The 16,860-nt window shown below is 45.6% G+C and overlaps 1 protein-coding gene across 7 annotated transcripts in view; it reads left to right on the top strand.

Moving 5' to 3' along the window:
* The first annotated feature begins 3,199 nt into the window (after positions 1 to 3,199).
* The window catches only part of PER2 (period circadian regulator 2), a 72,495-nt gene continuing 58,834 nt past the window's right edge, over positions 3,200 to 16,860 (top strand). For 5 of the 7 annotated variants that reach the window (XM_077827108.1, XM_077827109.1, XM_077827110.1 and 2 more), the window contains exons 1-3: positions 3,200 to 3,256; positions 3,896 to 3,971; positions 14,843 to 14,905. The gene's annotated coding sequence lies outside the window, so the exon portion shown is untranslated. The remainder of the gene's footprint in view (positions 3,257 to 3,895; positions 3,972 to 14,842; positions 14,906 to 16,860) is intronic. The other 2 variants (XM_077827114.1, XM_077827115.1) reach the window with 2 other exon arrangements.

Genomic DNA, 16,860 nt, shown 5'->3' on the forward strand with positions numbered 1-16,860 from the left:
CCCTACGGTGATCTACTGGTCCAGGAAGAAAGCCCTGCTTGCAGCTTCCTGAACAGGCCAGTGTTCTGAAAGATGCGTGTGTCATGCACCTTTCTGGACCAGCCTGCATTAATGTCCGTGAAACGCCCATAGTGATCCACAAGTCCCTAGAGAACCATTGAGAAATACCCCTTCTGATTAATGTACTCTGTGGCTAGGTGGTCTGGCACCAGAATTGGAATATGCGTGCCATCTATTGCCCCTCTGCAGTTAGGGAAGCCCATTTGTGCAAAACCATCCACATAGTCACGCAAGTTGCCCAGAGTCACAGTCTTTGACAACAGCATGCAATTAATGGCCCTGCACACTTCCGTCAACATGAGTCCAGTGGTCGACTTTCCCACTCTGAACTGGTTAGCAACTGATCGGTCACAGTCTGGAGTAGCCAGTTTCCACAGTGCAATCCCCTCATGCTTTTCCAACAGCACGGCAGCTCTCATTCTTGTGTCCTTGCGCTGCAGGGCTGGGCAAGCTCATCACACAGTCCCTTGAAAGTGGCTTTCCTCACCTGAAAGTTCTGCAGCCACTGCTCGTCATCCCAGACATGCATGATGATGTGATCCCACCACTCACTGCTTGTTTCCTGAGCCCAAAAGCAGTGAGATCAATGTCAGACACCTCTTGTCTTTGTAGTTTAAGGAATAACTCCACTGCCAGTCATGATGTGTTAGTGAGAACGAGCAGCATATTTGTCAACAGTGCAGGATCCATTCCTACAGATTGAAGAGCCAGAGCCATTCCTACACAAACCGTTGAAGGATGGTGCCAAATGCAGACAGAAGCACAGGGATTTCTGGGATGCAAAGTAATGCATCACGGGGCATTGGGACAGGACTCAGAATGCCCTGAGACCCACTCCACCTTCCCACAACACTTAGAAGCAAAAGAGGAAGATATGCTCTGTGGGATAGCTGCCCAGAGTGCACTGCTCTGAAAGCTGATGCAAGTGCTGCAAGTCTGAACATGCTATTGTGCAGGCAGCTGACAGTGTGAACACACAACAGCGGTTTCCCTTCAGCACTCTCTGAGTGGCGATGTAACTGCCGGTGAAGAAACTCTGCCAGTGTAGACATACCCTAATAAGAAGGGTTACCAAAGCTGTAGTTCTGTTTACTCAGGTTAAATAAAAGCTTAGTGATTTTCAAAGTCCAGAGGGCAGAGGTATTCAGTGCAATTGTGAAGAGGTATGCAGGGCCCTGAAAAAAGAGGAAGAGCAGCCAGGATCACCCTGTGTTCACAGTCACAGAGAGAAAGCTTTGGGGAATAACAGGCCTGTTCTAGACACCCAGAGACACCAATGTTGAAGAAAATGTGTGCTCGGGAAGGGGCAGGTTGTGACACATGGTGATGCGTGCCAGATAAGAACATAGGTCCTAAACCTGCAATGCATGCTGATGGACTGCTGTGCCCAGGTGGAGGTCCACTAACTTTAGTGAGATTTTGTGGGTACAGGGGTCTGCCTTTCAGGATTGTGGGGCCCTAGATAAAACTTCAAACAGGATGCGATATAGAACTTTGACAAGTCTTATGAGAGGAAAAACTGCTTGGGGATGGTGTAAATGTGTGATCATTAAATAATATATTTCATAAAGTGGAAAACTTTGAGATGAACATATGCTAAACACACACTAAAAATGAGAGATTGATTTTGGCCTCAAGAGTAACTTGTTCTGGTGCCAATAATAAACTAGCTCCTGATTTTAAAGGAGCAGAACTCTTTAAGATTCTCATAGTAATGTTAACTCACCGCATTGCAGGCATACAGTATTTCTCTTTTTTCTTTTAAATATTTATTGAAATGTATAAGAAACACCATGTAAATCAATACCCTGCTTTTAACCTTAAAACACAGAAAAGACAGAGCAAAATTATCTGTTTCTTGGTTGGGTTCTTTAAAACTTAGGCAGGTCCCCGCACGGCCCCTGGAAGGGTGGGGCACAGGCCTCCACGTGCTGCCCTTGCTGCACCTCCAGGTTCCACCCCCGAAGCTCCCATTGGCCGCGGTTTCCCGTTCCCAGCCAATGGGAGCTGCAGGGGGCGGAGCCTGGAAGCAAGGGCAATGCACCACCCCCTCTCCCCCACCCCCGGGCCGTGGTGCCCGCCGCTTCAGAGAGCGGCACCACGGGGGGCAATCCCGCGGGCGGGATCCAAAGCCCTGAGGGACTGGATCTGGCCCACGCCCGTAGGTTGGCCACCCCTGGTCTAGGATGATGTACCTGGTCCCACCTCACCGCAGGGGGCTGGGCTAAATGCCCTCTCCCGGTCCCTTCCAGGTCTCCATTTCTACGATGTAAAGGTCTCAGCTAGGATGGGGCTAGGCCCAGTACAACCAGCTGGCAACGGGCAGCGCTTGCCCCAAAGGGCAGCCTTGTCTTCACTGCTAAAAGTGTTGTTGTTTTTTTAAACCCCCTCAAGGTAAGCGAACATGCACGTGCTACCCCACGGTAGGAACGGGGGCTGACCAGCTGCTCTCGTTTTACCAGGTCAGCCCTGGGGGGGGAGGGCTGGTCACCTCTTGCTTGACTGCAAGATAAAGCGTCTGACATACGTTAAAATGTCACGTCCACGCCGGGTTTTTTCCCGGCGACCACTCCTGCACAGTGCCCACCCCCCCGCCCGGAAGAGGGCGAGGGGAGACTGAGGCCCCCAGCAGCGAAGGACCCTGCCCTGGTCGGCCACTAACGGAGCCTTCCCCCTCCGGTCCTGGCAGCCGTTGGGACGGAGCCCCGCCCCTCCGGCCAGCCCAGGCGGAGCCTCGACTCCTGACGCACGCATCGATTCCGTCCCGCCTGCCCTCAACGGCGCCCGTTGACGTCAGCCACAGTGTCAGGTGGGGAGGAGTCTCACTGCGTTTCTAGCCGTGATGCAATCGCTGCCCTAGTCAGCCGTTGCTGACGGCTGTGTAGTATCCTGCCGAGCCCAGTGGAGGGGTGAGTATTTTGGCCCTGCGGCAGACCGTCGCTCCGGAATGGGGGGGCTGTTACTCCGAAAACACCCGTGCCTGATTTGTAGTGAAACATGGAGTCACACGTGAGGCTTATGTAAAATGAACGACGTCTGCCGGAGCCAATGGGGTGGCGGGTGCCCCCCTGCCGCATGCAGAGGCGGTGCCTCCCCGGCCAATCGGAGGCGCGGGGCGGTGTCTTAGTCACGTTTCTGGGTGTATGAAGTCGGGGCTTTGCTGGGTTAGCAGCGTTGTGAGGAGCCGGGGCGTCTGGTGAGTGACGGACGGACGGACGGTGGGTCGCGTCCCCCCGTTATGTAACCGTGCCCCCGAGTTAGGGGGAGTATCCCGTTCTCTGCGCTTGAGGCGCGGCGGGCCTGTCAGGGGGTGCGGTACGCTACGGACCGGGGGGTCGGCTGCTGCGCGGCCCCGAGCACAGGGAGCCCCCTGCCCTGTATGAGAGTGGGGGCGGGAGGGGCTGATTGAGGGAAGTTGAGGCGAGCGGATTGGGGTTCCGGGGGGGCGGGGCGAGGACGGTTATGGGATTGGGGGTGAGCGGATTTGGGTGTGGGGGGATGGGTGAGGGCAGTTATGAGATTGGGGGGATGGGCAGGGTTGATTATGGGATTGGGGCGAGGGGATTGGGGGTGCAGGGGGCTGGGCGAGGCCGGTTATGAGATTGGGGGTGCAGGAGGCTGGCGGGGCCGTTTACGGGATTGGGGGCAAACGGATTGAGGATGCAATCAGCTGGACTAGGGGCCGGGTGAATGAGGGGAAAGTGGGTTTGCAGTGGGTGCATATATGGTAGTGTTAGGGAGATAAAGATGTGTATATAAGGAGGTGTTAGTTGTCTATACAGAGGGGTGTGCACTGAATGTCACTATTTCCCTCTGATGTATGGCTCTTATCTAGTTCCTCTTCCATGGTGAGTGGAAAGTAATTGCTCTGGCACTGCAATGAGGCTAAGATCCTCCCTGTACTGTGAGAGGTGAGTTCCCAGCTAGACTGTGGCACTGCAGGTGGTTATAATCCTTGGAGTCTGGCATTAGGAGGTAGGATGATGGGACAGAGGCATTGTTTAATCACATTTAGGGCTTCACTTGCACTTAAACTGATGGTAAATGTGACCTTAACATCTAGCTGTTGCTGACTTTCTTTGTTAAGCTCTGCTGTGTTATACTGGATTCTGCTTTTCCAATAGGAGTATTATACAATATTGTAGCTGAGTTGTATGTTGTAGGTGGTATTTATATATGTTAATGATAATAAATGCTTTTAAATGTGCGTAATACTAGATGAATGATAAATATCAACTCAGAATGCAAATTAGATAGAGATTTGCATGCATACACTGAAGATTTAGCAGCCCGCAAGTTAAATTCTATTTGTTAAAATGTGGAGACAAAAGATTGTACTAGCTAGCTGAATCTCCATTACGGAATTAAATAAACCATATATGAGGCAAGAAGATGCTTTGTTTTATGTTGCTTTTTATGTATGTAAGCGAACTGTCTCAAAGCTATGAGATGTTATTACTCACCTTAAATGCACATACACTGTCTTTGTAAAACCATACTAATGGCTAAACTTCATTTAATGTAACTATATGGACAAAACTGGTATTGATTTCTTTTAATAACGTTTAATAATTGGCAGTTAGTATTTCACTGAATAAATTATAATTTGAGAGAATTTAGCGACAATGTGGTCCTGCCAACATCATGATCTCTAAAAGATGGCTTTATGGCAGTGGTTTTCAAACTTTTTTTCTGGGGATCCAGTTGAAGAAAATTGTTGACGCACATGACCCAACGGAGTTGGGGATGAGGGGCTCAGGGCTGGGGCTGAGGATTGGGGTGTGGGGGTGAGGGCTGCAGTGTGGGGCCAGTAATGAGGGTTTCAGCGTGTGGGAGGGGGTTCTGGGCTGGAGCAGGGGGTTGGGGTGTGGGAGGGGGTCAGGGATCTAGGTGCAGGCTCTGGGGTGGGGCTTGGGATGAGTTTGGGGGATCCAGGTTTGGGGGTGGCTCAGGGCTGCAGTAGGGGGTTGGGGTGCAGACTTATCTCCGGTGGCTCCTGGTCAGTGGTGCAGCGGGGGTACTAAGGCAGGCTTCCTGCCTGTCCTGGCATGCAGACCTTGCTGCGCCCCAGAAGTAGCCAGCAGCAGGTCCGGCTCCTAGGCGGAGGTGTGCAAGCAGCTTCCCATGACTCTCGTCCACAGGCACCATGCTCCTCCCCCCCTCCCCCCCCCCCCCCAGTTCCTGGCCAGTGGGAGTGCGGAGCCGGTGCTCGGGGTGGGGACAGCGCGCGGAGCCCCGTGGCCCCCCTGCCTAGAAGCCAGACCCACTGCTGGCCGCTTCCGGGGCACAATGTAGTGTCGAAACAGGTAGGCACTAGCCTGCCTTAGCTGGGCAGCACTGCCAACGGGACTTCTAATGTCCCAGTCGGTGGTGCTGACCAGAGCGACCCAAAATTTGAAAAATGCTGCTTTATGGTATATTCTAACTTGGACACCAAGACAGAGTTTTTGGGACTTTAATAACTGTTTTCAGCTGAGAGACTAGATTAGCAGGATTTTAAAGAACTATATTTTTTTAATTGTCTTAAGACCTGTGCTAGAAAAGTGACTTTCTAAAATAGATATGTAAAGTTCTAAACTCCACAACCTTACATATTTAATTGCTTGATTATTTTTCATTAAAAATGGTCATACAACTTTACATTATACTAATATTGTCATTATTTAGTAGATTACATAGGGAAATAGAAAATGTTTTTAATACTGGAGTAAAATGGAAGGTTTATTTAAAGTGAACACCATCAACTAAAATACCACATTTCTCTTTCTTCTGCTATTGTTTCAAGATTACTATTATTGAAAGTTGAGAGGAAAAAGTTATTTTGTTCTTTATGTTGCTCATTTGATAGCTCTCTGTGCACGTGTGTATGTATATAGATAGGCCCACACAGGCAACAGGGAAATGATAAAAGTGACTTTTCATATAGCAAGTAAGGAAAGAACATAAAGAAAAAGAAAAACCAAACCAATGATTCTAAAATCAAATTTGGCATGGAGTCAGGAGTAGTACCTGAGGCTGTTAAATACATTTTTAAAACTGACAAGATTTCAAGTTGTCAGTGTTCCTTTAGCCATTGAGACTGTTTATGACATACCTGTTTAGTTAACATTTCTCAATACTACTAGTACCTCTGGGAATTGGCTTCCATCTCTCAGGGATGAGGAAAATAAATGCAGAAGATGCTAATAGTGCTGATAGTGGTTGCCATCTGAGCACTTACTGAGATATCCAAATCCTTATCTATATGTGTAGCAGCCATACTAAGGCTTAATACATGGCATAGCAGTGTCAAATTAAGGTCCTGTTCCTGAAAAAACTTACACATGTGCTAAATTTTATGCACTCAGGCCCTGAGTCTGCACCATTACAGATTTTAGCCTGGTTATGGAATATGGCAGGTGTGGCCAAACCATGGCTTGTGAACCACATGCAACACTTTTACAGATAAAATGTGGCTCGTGGAGCTCCCACTACCCCCGCCCCCATTTTCTGCCTACCAGACTGGGATGAGGTTGTGGGATTAGGGGATTCGGCCAGAGACAACTGATGCCTGCTGGGGGGCACAATTTAAAGGTTCTACACAGCTTGAGTCATGCCCTCCCAGGCATACCTTCCCTCTTACCCTCAGCAGCCCCTGCCTGCAATTCCCAGGTGTTAGTTCCACCTTGAGAAGCAACAGCAAAAGTAGCAGTTCTCCCTGCAACTCCCAACTCTTTGCCGCTGCCTCTCTCCAGTTTGCTGGATCTAGCAGCTGCATGCAGTGGGGAGAGGAGGGCAGTGGCACCATGTGATGGAGCAGGGCCAGCAAACCCTGGCAAAAATCTAGGGGGCACATGACCCCCACTTGTTCTCCATAAGCGACCTCTGGCTTCTGCCCAGCAGGGAGGGTAGCTCAGGGCTTCAGCCTCGCAGGGTGCACCTGCCAGGGCTCAGGGCTTCAGCAGGAGTTGTACTGAAGCCCTGAGCCAAGGCAGGCATGCCCTTGCAGGCCCAAAGGTCTGAAGATTGTGGTATGTGGCTCAGCGGGTCAGTAAGCTTGACCATCCCTGGAATATGGCTAACAGCTGTCTGCCTTACGGTGTGTTGTAACTAGGTCCTTTGCCACAGATGGATTTGTAGTGTAAGTGAACCTCACAGGAACATTATTTATTAGTTTCAAAGAGAAGGCAGGAGTGTTCTACCACTACTAGTTATATCATATTTTTTTACCACCATTGTGTTGTAATGCCATATGTCAAGTGACCTTGAGCTACTAACACATTTACAGTGTTGGAGCAGTTTGAGTGGTTTACCATTGTTTAAAAAAAATTCCTGTGCTTATAACTATGCATATATTAAAGACAGTTTTGTAAGTGCTAAAGAGCTAGGTATTTTTGATCTTTTCTTTTTAAACAGATGTACCATTCAGTTTGATTTCTCCTGTTTATGAATAGCGGCTGTTTCTGCTGAAATCAGTAAACTAGTTTTTCATCACTCTTTATTTATTTAGGTATTTGAGGCCACTTTATTGTTTTCTCTATAGATCTAGAATTATTTTTATCTGCAAGAAAATGAAGTTAATGAGAAACCACATCAGAATACCACCCAAATACTGCAGTACAGCTTTTTAAAAAGAATACATAAGTAAAAATCTAGAGATGATAGTGGTGCAGGACTGAATACCGCTGCTGGTTACAGTAACATTTGGAAACTTTGAGTACTTTTGATAATGTTTCCTATTTACTTGGATGGAAACATTTCTGTCTTAAACTCTTGTAAGGAAATATTGCCATCAATACTGAATTAAGAACTTCTGTTGTGAAATCCGATGTATTCTATGACATTAGGCTCTTTTATTTGAGGTGTGAGTCAGGGTTTTGCAGGATCTGAAGTAGGGAAACTTTGGTTTTGTAAAAAGAAAAGGAGTACTTGTGGCACCTTAGAGATGAACAAATTTATTCGAACATAAGCTTTTGTGAGCTACAGCTCAGTGCATCCGATGAAGTGAGCTGTAGCTCACGAAAGCTTATTGCTCAGATAAATTTGGTAGTCTCTAAGGTGCCACAAGTACTCCTCCTTTTCTTTTTAGTCTATTAGTAATTCATTTGAATTGACAGTAGTTTCACTGTACTCATAATTGCCCATTTTAAAAGGGAACAGCATGTTCTCTTTAATGCATTGTGTAATACTGGGCACAAGCTTCTTTACTGACAATGCTTGGTTACCTAGCAATTATGATACATAGTAACAAAACAGCTGTTATGTTTGAAGTTTTGTGCTTCCAAGTTTTTATTCTAAGTTCTATGATTCCATTCTGAGTGTCTGTAGGTTACCAAGATTTCCAACTGGGTTCTGTGGGGGAGTGCTGAGGATCATTTCTATATTTGCCCTTTGTTTCTTTTCCCATTCTATCGTTTCGGTTTCTTATCACCTTTTCTTTGTCATTCTTAGGCCATGTCTACATGAGCAAATTTACATAGCTGTATCGAGGAAGTGTGCTGCTGTAAGATTGCTTGTGTAGCTGCTCTATGCCGATTGGAGAGAGCCCTGCTGTCAACATAATTAAACCACCTCCAACTAGTGGCATAGCTATGTCGGTGGGAGAGCATTTCCTGCTGACATAGCGCTGTTCACAGTGGCACCTCTGTTGGAGTAACTTCTGTTGCTTCGAAGGGGTGGTTTTTTTCCCACATTCCTGAGCGACATAAGTTATACCGACAAACGTACTAGTGTAGAGGTAGATCAAGACACAGAAACTAAGGCTATTTTTGTCAGATCCTAACCTCATCCATTTCAGTTCCTCCTGCAGGGTCCTGCAGGGTCCTGCAGCTTGTAAAGCGTTTTTTTTACTAATAATTTTCTTTTGGCTACAGTAAAGCTCTTTACACAATCCGCTGAAAAAATAAAATTTAGTAGGCTCATGTAATCTTACACATTTTCGTTACTTGCTAGCTGTTTTGAGTGCTGTGGCTGTTGACATTGTACCTGACTACATTGTGCTCTTAAGCTGACATAAGGGCTGGATGAATACATTGATTGGGCCAACAGTGTGAAGTCCATGTACTAGTTAGTCTAAATATGTAATTATACAGTTTGTAAAATCGGTATTTACTCACTTTGTTTCAGGAGCTCATTGTGTCAAGGGTTACTTAAGTAGCATGATTCATTGACTGTCTAGACAGTCACCAGGAATCAGGTGGCCTTTACATGCTAAAAATCCTTATGCAGGCATTGTGGATGCACTTTATACACTTTGGTTTAACAATTTATGTAGTTAAATTACTTTTGTTACTAGTAATATGAGAAGTCAGGTTCTTCTTCAAATATGTGTTGCTGTGGATCTGTAGGTGTGCATATGCCCTCAGGCATTCAAGCTCGGAATCTTTTGCATAGCCAACTTTCAGAAACCAGTTTCCCCTGCTTCCAGGAGGTACGGGTGGAGATTGTAACTAACAAATGGGTGCTAAACATTCTTTTCTTGTCTTTTACCTGCCCCACCCCCACCCCTACCCCATCTTCCTTCTTCTGCAACCCATCTCACAAGAGCCTTTTGACAAAGAGCCTCTTTGTTTTTTATGACAGGTGTCAGAGTAGCAGCCGTGTTAGTCTGTATTCTCAAAAAGAAAAGGAGAACTTGTGGCACCTTAGAGACTAACAAGTTTATTTGAGCACAAGCTTTCATGAGCTACAACATCCGATGAAGTGAGCTGTAGCTCACAAAAGCTTATGCTCAAATAAATTTGAGCTTATGCTCAAATAAATAAGCTTATAATTAAATAAGCTTATGCTCAAATAAATTAGTCTCTAAGGTGCCACAAGTACTCCTTTTTCTTTTTGTTTTCTATAGCTCCTAGGTGGAAAATTCTTCAGGAATACAGGGGCAAGAGTTTCTACTCCCATTATTTCTTCATTCTGAATAAGGGGGATCTTCATCCCAGCCCAAAACTGAGGTATTTCCTGATCCTAAATCATGGCATTTCCCTGCTCTGTGTTGCTGGGAAAATTCTTCCATGGGTCATATTGAATAGAATTAACACCCATCTTGTGGAACCCATTCTCTCCCAAGTTTCAGTATAGAAAGATATCCGTCTGGATGGGACACTGTAGACATGATCTTCACAGCCCATAAGCTTCAGGAAAAGTGCCGAGAGCAAAACCATGGTCCTTGTTTGGTATTTTTTTGACTCAGCTAAAGCTTTTGACTCGGTAAATCACGAGGGACTCTAGAAATGCATCCTGCAAAAGTGTTTTTCTTATTTTCATTTTTGGTCATTCAGCCTTTTCCTGATGGGGGGGTGCTGTCCAGAGTTGTGGAAAATGGTAAGATATCAGACCCATTTCTGGTCACCAGTGGCACCGAACAAGGTTGTATATTGGTTAACATGCTTTTTTTCCATCATTTTTTTTTTTTCAGCTATGCTTATGGATGCATTTCATGCCATTGACAGAGGGGAATTTATCCAGTTCTGCAGTTCAATCTACAACACTTGAGCTTTTATAAAAGTGGCAGAATTACTTCTTAAGGAGCTTTTATTTGCTGATGACCGAGCTGGTTGCTCAGTTGATTGATGACATTCAATTTATAACTGATCATTTCACTCCTGCAGTCAATTGTATTCGTTTCACAATCAGTCTAAAGACAACTGAAGAATTTACCAACTTGTGCTGGGGATGCACACAACTACCCAGTTAAGGTCAGCAGTGCTTTCTCAGGTCTGTGGAGAATTTTTTCTGCCTAGGGAGTATGCTGTGTCAGAATGCCGCAGTTAAGGATGAGATTACTCATTGCACAGCCAAGGGCAACTCTGCATTTGGAATGTTGTCACACCATGTATGGAATGCTATGGGTGTCAAAATAAGCACGAAGTTAGATGTTTGTTAGGCAGTTGTACTTGCAATGCTTCTACATGGTTGTGAGACATGGACAACAAATGGATGCTACATTAGGAAACTTGTTCTGTTCTATATGAGCTGTCTTTGGTCAGTTTGCATGGTCAGGTGATGGGATAAGATCCCAGTATCGAAATCCTTCATCACAGTCAGCTATCTTGCATTCAAATGTGCTCATAAAAAACTCAGCTGTACTGGTCTGGGCTCCTAGTTCACATGGCTGACACGAGAATACCTACAGCTATGTTTTATGGTCAGCTAAAGCAAGGCACTTGTTCTTTATGGTAGTCAGTACAAATGATATAAAGTCACACTGAAGTCAAACTTCAAAGCATGTCAGATTGCCTCCAGCAACTGGGAAGCAATAGCCCACAGCAGAGCAAGGTTGCAGCAGATTTGTCATGTCATTAACCACTCAAACTTGAGGAGAATGAACAGTGCCTCCATAGCCTTGGCTTCAGGATGTGGTAATGCTTGCCTCCATCATACCATCACTTCAGACTCAGGATTGGCTTGTAACTTTTTCAGTTTGCGTTCCACATTGCCATCAACTAAGCTTGAAGTAGTACCTTTTACTTATGGTATGGCCTAATGATTATCCGTAAGGCTGCGATTCTGTCATAGAGGTTGCGGAAGTCACAGATTCTATTCTTAGCCCTCTGCTGTTTCACCATTTTATTAATGATCTGGAAGAAGACCTAAACTAATAAAGTTCCCAGATGACACACAATTGGAGGAGTGGTAAATTATGAAGAAGACATGTCACTAATATAGAGTGATCTGGATCGCTCAGTAAGCTGGGCACAGACAAACAATATGCATCTTAATATGGCTAAATGTATGCACCTAGGAACAATGAATGTAGGCCATATTTACACAATGAGGGACACTGTCCTGGGAAGCAATGACTCTGAAAATTTTTTTGGAGGTCATAATGAATAATCAGCTGAACATGAGCTCTCAGCTTGTGGCCAAAAGGGCTTATGTGTGACCTTGGACGCATAAGCAGGAATCCATAAGTAGGATTAGAGAGGTTATTTTACCTATGTATTTGCAACTGATGGGGCTGCTGCTGGAATACCATGTCCAGTTCTGGTGTCCCCAATTCAAGAAGGATATTTGATAAATTGGAGAGGGTTCAGAGAAGAGGATTAATGATTAAAGGATTAAAAAACATGCCTTGTAGTGAAACGCTCAAGGAGTTCAGTCTGTTTACCTTAACAAAGAGAAGGTTAAGGGGTGACTTGATCAGTTTATAAGTATCTACACAGGGAACAAATATTTAATAATGAGCACTTTAGTCTAGCAGAGAAATGTATAGCATCCAATGACTTGAAGTTGAATCTAGACAAATTCAGATTAGAAATAAGGCATACATTTTTAACCGTGAGGGTCACTGACCATTGGAACAATTTATCAAGGGTTGTGGTGGATTAATTCTCCTCTCTGACAATTTTAAAATCAAAATTAGATCTTTTTTCTAAAAGATGAGCTCTAGGGTCGTGTGTCTGTCTCCCCCCCACCCCCCGGAAAGGTCTAAGGCCTGTACAGGAGGTCATACTAGATGATCACCATGGTCCTTTCTGACCTTGGAATCTATGAATAACCTTACCCTGAATAAAAATAAATGAATGAACAAAAATGCTGTTTTGACTTAAATGTGAGCTTAAATGGTTTATAGTGAAAAGTACAAAATCTATTGAATGAGTAACCGTAGAGTTACAAGTATATAGCCTAATGTTTGAGGGCAAGGGACTATAACTTAGGGTACATCTTCACTACCTACGTTAAAGCGCTGTCACAGCACCAGCGACTGTGTAGTTGCGGCACCAGCAACAGTGATTTTTTTTTTTTTTTAAAAAAACAAACAAACAAAAAACCTACTTCCGCGAGGGGAATAGTTGCCAGCACTGGTGTCTACACTGCCACTTTACAGTGCTGAAACTTTCTCGCTCAGGGGTATGAACCCCCCCCCCCCCCCCCCCGAGTGATGCAAGTTTCAGCACTGTAAAGTGGCAGCGTACACAAGGCCTTAGCATGGGACATATGTGGAGATTATCTTTGGCCTCTGTGGAAATGTGCCTGTGAACGGCAGGGCTGGCCCTAGACGTTTTGGTGCATGGGCTCCAATTCCTGCCGCTTCATGATTGCAGGGCGGGCTCAACCCCGCACTTGTGGGCCGGCGGGAAGTGGAGTGACCCAGCCCGCTCTGCTCCCCTGGCTCCCAGCCTTCGGACTTGAGGGGAACTGCCCCCCAGCACTCACAGGAGGCTCGGCTGGGAGCCGGTGGAGCGGAGCAGGCGGAGTCACTCCACTTCCTGCTGCCCCGTCAGTGTAGGGTGCACCTGACCCCTGCTGCAGCCCCCTGGGATGTAGCTCAGGGGAAGGGATGCAGCAGGGGTGGGGCTTTGGGGAAGAGGCGGTGCGGGGTTTGGACTGGCTGCTGGAGCAGCACACAGCTGCGTAGGGCACCAGGAAATTTGGGGCAGTTTGGTGTCCCAAATTTCCTGGTGCCTGATGCAGCTGCATAGTTTGCATATGGGTAAGAACGACTGTGGTGAACAGGTTGCAACAAGCTTGTTAATCATGGGCAAACTTCTCTGTGCAGTGCTATTCCTAAGAGGAAAAAAGGGAACAAAGGAAAATGTTGAATGTAGTGGTGATGACTAGGATCTAAACCTATTGTTAAAGGGAAATAAGAAGGCTCGAGAGGGGGAGGGAGAGAGCTATTGGAGGGTGTTGGAAGCCTTGAATAATCAGACCTATTGTGGAGGTGAACAGTGATGGTGAAGGAGGAGCAAGAGAATGGTGCTAAATATGTAAGAGGAGTGAGATAAGCACTGCTTATTGTTGGCTAGGGGAGGGAACATGGTCCTGCTGGATGATAAAGGATGAAGTGAAGTAGTGGGAATAACTAGGTGCTGTGGGGAGGTGGAAGTCAAACTCTGCTTCAGCTGGATTAGGTGCTGAAGGATTGATCACAGGTAACTCAGGAGGTGGGTTTTGGACTCAAGGACTCAGCTGCTGAGGTTTGAGGCCTCCTACTCCCTTCAGTTCCACCAGAACATAGTTGAAGGAACTTTACATTTCCATTCTACTGTCCTGACAGCAGCATGCTGATAGTGAGTGGCTTCTGCTGAGACCTCCTCTTTCATGGTCGTAGATCATGTTTCCCAAGAATAGCTACTGCAGTTGTGAATGCACAGCAGTGTGTCAGAGCAAGGGGCTAGTAATGGCCACAATGGGTGCCAAACATTATGTATGTACTGTGTACTTTTACTCCATTGGATTATTTAGCTGAATGCAGTTCAACAGTTATCTGAAAAGTTTTTCTCTTGCAAAGACTCTAGTTCAAGGTTCTGAGTGTGTCTTGCACGAGTTGACTTTCTCAAACACCGGTAGAGTAAGAAATGCAACTTTTTCCATGCTTCAGGGTGTTTGATCTCAATTTTTATTGTAGGAATAAAGATTCTTTAACTTGGATCTTGGCAGGTAAGCAATTACATAAATGCATTAGAAATAGATTTTTCGAACATATGTATTTAAATATGTGTCTGTGTCCTGTTGATTTAGGATCTAAAACAGGTGTGAGGCATTTTTGGCTTTTTCGAATTTACAAAGGAAAACAAATCAGTAACTCTTCATGTACAGTTTAAGAAAACAATACTGTAGTTTTATTTTCAGATTTCAGTTGTCGCTAAGCTAAGGCATTTTCCCTATTTCCTCTGGTTTACCTTTGAATCAGTAATACGTAATGAATATAACTGCTCTCTAACTTTACAATTCATGTTTTCTGCCATGTATGACTAGGCTTTTATTCCACTAATTACGGGGACTTGTTAAATAGGCAGGGTTTTAAAGTCTTCTTCTGTAGTTTATTTATAAAACTATATTGGGTTTGTTGTTTTTGCAGGAGAGTATTAACTACAGTTTCAGACCTTGATTTGGAAAGATCATAATTAGCACATTCATTAAGGTGAGTGTCTGTCTTATGCTCTCCCCCAAGAAATGATCTGAAGTGTGTACCTTCTGCTTTCTTGCTTACTCTGAATTTATATCGTGTGTGTGTGTGTGTGGTAGATGTTGCTTTGGAGCTGTTACTTATTTATATAGAAAGCTTTTTAAGAAATAGGAACTGCAGGAGAGAGAGAGGTAAAAGTCATGAAGCACATGGAAATGAGCTGGCTTCTGTTTCCTTTCTAGAAAGTGGAAGCCCTCTAGTGTTACATCTTAATACTAGTTGCTAGATTTGCTGCATCTTGTTATGCAATAAAGTGATTTTCTGTTATTTCCAATATTTTGGGTTTTCCTTTCAGAGGTTTTAAGGAATTCCAATGCCAAAGGTGATTTTGGGAACCGTGAATGTACATGCTAATTTGGTCTCTGGGATTGTGGCTCAGGAGAAAATGGGCACATCTCTGCTCCCAAGGCTTGATGTCATAGGGCATAGTATGCTTTTATGGAGAGATTCTAGTTTCTAGTCACTTCAGTGCTAGTTTAGATGTGGATTATCTATACCTAAATAGTCTTTGACACACAGATTTCATCACAGAGCCTTCCCTATGCAGAGAACTGTTGTGATAGTTAAAAGGTTACTTTAAGCATAATTTTTTTAGTTTATCTGTAAACAGTCCAGTGATGCCTATGTAATGTATAAATCAAAATAATATAGCTGCTTACTGAATTAATACTGTCCTAGATAGGAAATTAGAACTGAATTATAAATAGGACTTCTGATTTTCAGGCTTTGTTTCATTTTTGGAAGTTTATTTTTTGGCATATTTTCAGTTTTATGAAGATATCCAAAAATGAGGGCTGGGGTGGGTGAAAAGGGCTGGGGTGAGGTGTAAAGTTTCTTTTTGTATATACCGCCTAGTACTGTTTCTAACATAACTATGTTAAAGTGCACGATTGGATATTGGCAGGGTTTACATATACCAATTAATGAGCAGCACATAATGCACTTCAGAAATTGTACCCCTATATTCTGCAGTACTGCCCCATGTAGAGAGGGCTTTAAATACAAGCCAGGAAGCAGAGACACTGCCTATATGTAGGGCCCTACCAAGTTCATGGTCGATTTTGGTCAGTTTCACAGTCATAGGCTTTTAAAAATCATGAATTTCAGTTTCAGATACTTAAATGTGAAATTGCATGGTGTAACTGGACGGGTCCCAACCCAAAAGGGGGTTGGCGGGGAGTCATGGTGTTGCCATCCTTACTTGTGCGCTGTTTCTGGCAGTAGCACTGCCTTCAGAGCTGGGCGGCTGGAGATCGGCAGCTGGTGGCTGGGTGCCTGACTCTGAAGGAGCACCGCTGCCAACAGCAGTGCGGAAGTGAGGGTGGCATGGTATGGGGGGTTCTCACTTTTTTGGGGAGCAGGGCTAGCCTTATATGTGAGCGACCGCCCCACCCAAAGTGCCATGGGGGGGGGCTTCCCCCCCCCCACACACATACACACACAGAGCAAGACCAAGGCACCTTTAACTCCCAAGCACTGGGCCTCTCTGCTCAGAGCCAGGGAGGGGCAAGGCTGGGGGCATCCTGGACGAGGGCTCCTATCGTATGTTGGGATCTAGCTGCTGGTCCTGGACACGCTGGTGAGGGATGGGACGTCCTCTTCACCTGTAGGGGCATCTCCCCCCCCCCGCCCCCGGGGCCAGGTCAGACCCACCTCCGGGAACCTCCCCCAGCTGCAGAAACCTCTGCAGCTGCTGACTGGGAGCCCAGCTCTTAAGGCAGTGCCTCTGCCAGCAGCAGTGCAAAACTAAGGATGGTATGGTATTGTTACTTTTACTGCTGCGGCGTTTCCATCAGAGCTGGGGTCTCAGCCAGCAGCCACCAAGCTCTGAAGGCAGCACAAAAGTGAAGGTGGCAATACTGTGACACCCCCTGTACAATAGCCTTGGGACCCCCAGTTTGAGAAATGCT

This window comes from Eretmochelys imbricata, chromosome 9 (genome assembly GCF_965152235.1).
Source record: "Eretmochelys imbricata isolate rEreImb1 chromosome 9, rEreImb1.hap1, whole genome shotgun sequence".
Classification (NCBI taxonomy): Eukaryota; Metazoa; Chordata; order Testudines; family Cheloniidae; genus Eretmochelys; species Eretmochelys imbricata.